The sequence below is a fragment of the Thunnus thynnus genome, chromosome 12, assembly GCF_963924715.1.
Source record: "Thunnus thynnus chromosome 12, fThuThy2.1, whole genome shotgun sequence".
Classification (NCBI taxonomy): Eukaryota; Metazoa; Chordata; class Actinopteri; order Scombriformes; family Scombridae; genus Thunnus; species Thunnus thynnus.
Window position 1 is genome coordinate 19,987,156 of NC_089528.1, and position 7,300 is coordinate 19,994,455.

A 7,300-nucleotide genomic window follows, 5' to 3' on the forward strand; every position below is an offset into this window, starting at 1 on the left:
CAACTGACTGTCACCCTGAAAATGTTGAATTTTTCTGGCATTTTCTTCACACAGTGTGTTTTGTAGATGATTAAAAGCCAAAATTAATGTAATTTTGTGTCCGGGCAATTAGCTGACAAACATCTGCTATTTAAATGGTGATTTTGAAAAAACAACCTTTAAATAAATAAAAATAAGACATGACCTTTTTATTATTGACATACTGATAAATACTGTACACACTATAGTATATAATACTATATACAACTACTGTATAATTAGATTAACTTAGATTTGCTCTACTTATATTAATTACTATGTAAATTAAAATAAAAAAACCAAACAGATATAAAATATTATTATAAAATATATAGTTTTTAAATCTTTATTTAAAAGTTATTTTTAAAAATGTGTCTACAAAGTTCATACAGGGACACATCATCAATCATTGGAAAAAATGTAATAAATTATTTTTAAAAACTTTTTTAAAAAATTGTAATGTTATGTATTTTTCAGATACTCAAATAATCATGTGTGAAGCGCATCTATGATAATCTACAATGCTCAGTAATATTGCAGCAATTACTGTATTTTTCACTAAATTAATTGAGTGGGAATTTAAAATAACTTCCTTTAAAAACTTTTCTTTAAAGAAGTAAAAGGGTTGGAAAATAACTTTTAAACTTTAATATTTGACATTAAATATTATTTAATGAAAATATTATATTTTATTTTTTTAATATTTTAACAATATAATGTAAAATATTATATTTTAATATTTTAACAATATAATCTAAAATATTATATTTTATATTATACTTTCACATTTTTCTGAAAATAAATCTAATTTTAAAAAAAGGAAAAGTAATTGTAACATAAAAACTGCTGCACTGCTGATCAAATCACAATAAAACATGTCACCAGTATCTCAGACACTTGATACTCATGAACAACCCTGTCCCTCCCTCAAGCTGACAGAAAAGATGAAAAAAAAATCTTTAGATCTGTCCTCAGTGTCAGTGTTACCTGAAAGTTGACACCACAGCCTGTCTGCACTGAGAGTACAACACGTTCAGTACATTGTGTGATGAAAAATAAAACAGTGTATCAAGTTGATGGCAACTAAACAAATAAGGCAATCATCAAGACCACCCTGATGGATTACACAGCAGATGGAAAACTTTAACAAATTTCAACACACACAGACCTTTCAGCATTCCCGCAACTTAAGAAATTAACAAACACAGCCAACAGAGGCAAACGGGTGCATTTAATGAAGCAAATTATTACACCAGCAAGTACGTACTTATTGTTCACAGCAGTACAAGTGAAAAGAAGTTCAGGTGACTGGTATGAGCCACGAAAGTTAAGACACCTGAAGCAATTAAGTGTCATTTTGTGTTTCATCACCTTTTGCTTTCATCAGCCATGTACATTTTTCTGCAACACTTAGGTTGGTGTTTAGAGAAGAAAAGGTAGAAAGTAGTGGAGTAATTACTTCCACCGCCTTTAAACAAATGTCTACTCCTGCTGACTGAATATCAATTATAAAAATACTGAAGGTGACTCAACTGGCCTCTCTGTTTGCATTTCTAATTTTAATGGTTAAAAACATAAAACACAAGTCCAGTACTAGCTATAGGCGACCTAGACGATGATTTACTGGGGGACGCGATATAACAAGCCAATTTTGTTATGCACCAAAGGAGCTGTGGTTAACATGCTGTATCAAATCAAATGCCATTAACAAATGCACTGGCGTCCTGTGTGGCGCCTGAGTATTGCTACAGTTTATTTTTTAAGGGGATTTGCACAATATGCAACGTTAATTAATAATTAATGTCAAGGTAGCCCGTTGTTTACAACTCATCACTTCAAACGAACGCTCAGGTTTGAGCAAGTGGAGTAGAACAAAAGAGAATTCTTTTGTTATTGCACTGTGTACAACGAAATTGAGTAGCAATCGTGACGTCCACACATAAAAAACAGCAATTAAAACAAAACGTGTGGGGACTGGAAGAGCCGGAGGAGCGTGTTTCAAGCAAAAAGAAAAGAAAAAAGCCATCTGGGGCGTGGGTCAGAAAAACAAAAAAAGAAGAGGAGAAGTGTGCAAAACGTTTGTGAAGTTTTGTTATGTAGCTAGCTAGCTCCTAATGTAGTTAGCTGGCTAGCTAACATTAGCTGCAATCACTAGCTAAACTATATTGGAAAGCGTTAGCTAACATTAACCCACTAGGTTAGCTAGCTAGCATGAGCTCGGCAACATTAGCTAACCACATTGTCTTTCATATAATTTCAGATGCACTTTTAAAATATTTACAAATCTGTCGGAACTGGTGAAGGCCCAAGTATGTCCATAGATGGGACTTTTTCTTCAGGTGAGTGAGTGTAACATGTCAATTTAGACATTCCAGATAATAAATAATCTAATGTAAATACTACATGTAATGCTGTATACAATCTAATCAATGAACTTGTTCCTGTTTCCTCTTTATATCTATAGAACTACTTGAAGAAACAACAGTTTCAGTCAACAGTTGGCTACATCTTCTGATGATGAGAGCACAACACTGAACACAGATTCCACCTCGTCACTTTTCTCAGGTGTGTGAATACATGAAAACAAACATATGCACAACTTTAAATGTCATCTTGTTTAATAGCCACCTCATTTGTACAACTGTAATTGTCTACACACACCATAAATTTGTCTTAATCAGTTGATTCAAGTAAATTCCTTATAAAAGTTTGTATTATGACCTGTGTTCATGTGTGAAGCTTGTGTGGACATGAAGTGAGAATAAGTGTAATAAGTGTATTATCTGCCCTGCGGAAGCACCACATACAGCCTCCTCTGCTCAGCCTTTAGAGCTGCACACACCTGCTGCTGCTGAGACAGATGAGCCACTTTCAGCTGATACTGCTGACTGGCCTTCACATCTGATAGATGTATATATAGATTATATAGATTATATGATATCATATCGTAATTGTAATTAGATTTCTTTTAGTAAATATTGTAGTAAACGAGAGGCATATTTGTGTCTTTAGAGCCATTGCTGCACATGTATTCATTTATTTATCTATTTCATTTTTTGGTGGGCGGGGAGCTGGGAATGAAGCTTGCCTAAGGCACCAAATGTGCTAGGGCCGGCCCTGATGTACAATGTTGGTTGAACTCGAACATCCTTTTTTTTATTAAAGGGAGGAGTGTAATGCTCAGGCTTTGTCAAGCTTCCACAAAAGGTGCAATCTCACACACACACACACACACACACACACACACACACACACATACACACACACACAGACACACATGTCTGATCTGTGCCCAGACAGGCGTGTTTGTACTAGACAGAATGGCTGCATTTTAAGTGTCTCTTGGCACCATCACTAATAATACCTGCCCTGCTCCAGGTGGCTTGGCATGCTCTGCTCCCACACACACACGCATGCAAACATGCAGACAACAAACATGCATGTATTCAGTGCTGTGTGACAGTTTGATAGCAGCAAAAAGTGATGTGGAGGTTACCTGCCTCCTTCAAGGGTGCCCAGAAGGGATCTGCTGTTGTGTGTGATCTGAGGTTAAATACATTGTAACTGACAAAGTGTTATTTTTTCTTTTGTTGGTGTGATTTATGGCCATAGCTGTGCTCTCTGTCTGCGTGTGTGCATGTATGTGTGTGAACAAACTGTACATATATCTTGAAAACTTCAAAGTATAAAATGCAAGCAATAATCTCTCTCATCTCTTACCTTCTGTCCTAAATGACGTAAATACAACGTATGTCTGGCTGTTTTCTTTACTGTGCAGCCAAACTAAACACCGGTACCTCCTTTTACTTTTTTATGAGGAGAATCTCTCGTGAGGAGCATGACAAGTTCACAGCCAGCAGGCAGACAGCGTGGAGGACAAGTTAAACACTCCAACGCTAGCCCGCATCCAATACGTAATCTTAGTACATAAGATTACAGACTACAGAGACAACTGAACCCTGTAAATAATTTTTTTTTTTAAAAAACATGATTACCTTACTCTTGTCAAACCCAGGGGTGGACTTTGAACTTCTTGAGTTCCTATGAAAACTGATAACAGCAAGATCTGTGGATTGTCAAGTGTAAGAGGGACACTGATTCTGGAAAGAAATGTTGCTGTTGAATTTTAAAAAGTTTAAAAAATAAAGTAATGCTTTGAGCGTTACAAACAATTCACCACAATTGTAATGGGGTTGAGGCATACGGATATCAGCGACGGATATCTGAAAATCTAGACAAATAAAACCAAAAGTATTAGCATGGTCAAATACCACAAGTGGGAAATATGTTTGTTTTTTTGGAACTTGGTTGAAACAATCCTTTTATTTTTTCTTCATGAAAAATAATTAAAACAACACAGGCTAACTATAATGGAGAAACTTCATTTGATATTTAGATAGATCTATAGCCATAGCAGAGATTGCAATCAACAATGACAAAATTAAACAGGTAAAGGTGCGGTCACAGGACGTTTCCGTTCCATGAAATTTCCTCGCACTGGGCTCCAAAAAAGGATGTGATGCCATGTTTCTGATGTGGCTAATACTGTAAATAGATATTGATCATAGCGGACACAAACCTTAAACAGTATATAAGAGTGATACTACAGCTTGTAGCCTGGTAGTGTGTTAATGTTCTTAAAATGTTGGTGAAACACATTAGAATAATAACTTCTCCATTTCCAAACACAGTGCAGCAGTGTTTCTATTGGCTGACAACCGCCCAGTCAAAGTTGAATAAAGATGAGCCGATTTGACACGTTGAAATTTGTCTGTCGGATAGGCTTCAATAGAAGGAAACAAAGGGAAACAAAGCAGATATATGTATGACGAGAATATGATGTGACTGCACCTTAAGGTGGTTTAAATTGTCTTTAGCTAAGACGCCAATTGTACGATGGAGAAAAACCTGCAGACAAATCCCAGTGAAACCATTGGATAATAACTGAGAGGTGGAGCCTTATCGTGATGATGAAATTGAATGAACTGCTACAATAAAATGTTGTTTTTCATGTTGAATGTTGTAACATGTTGCAAGTGTATAAAGTTTACTGTTAATTTCAAGTCCTTTGTGACATCCTCTGTGCCAGTATGTACTCCGATCACGTTAAATGAGCTGCCATTAGCTTCCTGCAACATGATTTTTTCCACATTTATCATATTTGCTGTAGCAAGTGACTTCATTTAGCCTAATTTCATTCCAGTCATGTGACACCTTTTGCCTTGTTGCATAAAAACTCCAGCAGAGAAAAAAAAAAAAAACATTATGGAGACATACTTTTCCGTGAGTAGTTAGTAATTATCAGAGTTCACACGCATGTGCACACACTCTTAGAATAACACTGAGGAAAATATGCAGCTCTAAAGTTTCATTTCACCATTTAACTGTTTGCATCCAGTCTACCAGTTAATTGCCTGTACAGCGGAGAGTCGATGGTCTGTACAGTTTCCGTAATCAAATTGACGTTACCCCTTTACATGCAGTTGTGCACCACTGGATGCTACCTCACCTTGTTGTGTGTGCGTGTACGTGCTATAATGGGGCAGTAGAGGCAGTGGAGGGATACAATATTAATTTTCAGCTCAAATAAACCTGGGAAATAAATACAGCTCTCTCACACTTCTCCTCTGCACCACTGAGTCTATACGTCATACATACACATATGCAAGCACACACATACTACGTTGTGTTTATGGGCTCATTGCACAATTTATTTTTAGACCAGAGGCAGGATATTGGGTTTCATTAAATGTCCCAGACCCCTTTCTTTTCCCTCCTTCCCCCGACTTTTTCCCCACCTCTTTCTCTCTCTCTCTCACACACACACACACACACTCAGTCCCAGGGGCAAGGTATTGGTGCTGGTGTGGTTTCCTGCCCGAGTTGTGACGTGAGGCAGTCCCGCTCGCTGGTAGAAAGGCCTCTTTGTGTCTGACCGTCTCTGCCTTTCCCCTCTTTCCACCGCTGACAATTATTTTCCCCTCCAACCCTCAGCTGACAATTTGGTGTGTTAAGCCGCTGTCGTCATTCTTCATCTTGATATTTGAGAAAGAAAGAAAGAATGAAAAGAAAAAAGGGCAACAACTGCAGGTTTAGATTTCAGCAGCTGTACCTTTCATTTTCACTGCTTTCAGTGTGACAACGGCTCGGGGGGCTCACAAGTTGGAAATGGACTCAAACTGTTTTGGCTGAGGCTTCTTTTCATCATTGTGCAGCTTTACAGTATATTCTTCATTTTGCCAGTCCCAAGGTCAGGCCACCCAGAATAATATGACTTTCATTTAAATTTTTGTTATTTTATATTTATCACAAGGCCATCAAGGGGGAAGACCACAAGGCAATTTCCATCTCCACAAGACAAGGAAAACGTTTTGCATGTGACGCCCAAATTTGAATCACCAGCCAGTTCATACACATATGCTGCAATCTTCTGAGCTGAGAGATCTTTCAGTTGAGTCCAGTTGCTCCATTACACATCATTGGCTCAGTTTCACGGGGTCCTCCGAGTGATCTGATGTGGTTTTTGGGGCCAGAGCAGAAGCAGTGGTGTCAACAGTCATACTGGTGTTTCTGTTGCAGTTTGCGCAAAGACAATTTTTCTGTCTTCACAAATACACACGTACACACACAACAGTTTTATTCCACAGAGCAGGCACCATTGCCAAGAAAAAACTACCACAGATCATTAGCCCTCTCTGCCAGACGCTCATTTTTTTCCCCTCACAGTTTTTCTCACAGTGATTTGCTGCTTTGCAACCAAAGTGTTTACCCAAATGACTCTGGCTCTCTGTCTCCCTCTTCAGGAGCAACAGCTTGTCAGCCCTCATGAGGTCATGCCACTAATATTTACATCTTGCCTTGCTTGTCTCAATGGTACCTCTACCTTTAATATATTATGAAGTCTTTTTGTTCTGATTCACCTCTATATTCCTGTCACATCACAATTTAGTGTGCTCCTTGAAGCACACACTCAACCATAGCATTGCCACACATCCCAGTTGCAGTAACAGGACGTAATGAGGAAGAGATCAGTGACCTCTTTGACACATGCAACTCTCCAGAATCCCACTGTGCGGAGGATTCTGGTTCATGGATCTGAGTGATTGATATTGATCTGACTTCGCTCCATAGCAGGAAATAAGCAGTGAACTGTCTTGCTGCTCTGCATTTAATCTCACTCAACCCAACCGGTCAAGGCAGATGGCAGCCCACCGAGAACCCGGTTCTGCTCGAGGTTTCTTCCTGTTAAAGGGGAGTTTTTCCTTGCCGCTGTCGCCAAGTG

At 38.2% G+C, this 7,300-nt stretch overlaps 1 long non-coding RNA gene across 1 annotated transcript; it reads left to right on the top strand.

The window, feature by feature from the left end:
- The first annotated feature begins 1,290 nt into the window (after positions 1–1,290).
- LOC137193427 (uncharacterized) lies at positions 1,291–5,368 on the top strand. The gene is made up of 3 exons (XR_010930821.1): positions 1,291–2,095; positions 2,279–2,357; positions 2,483–5,368. It is a non-coding gene; the product is annotated as an uncharacterized lncRNA (long non-coding RNA).
- The last annotated feature ends 1,932 nt before the right edge of the window (positions 5,369–7,300 follow it).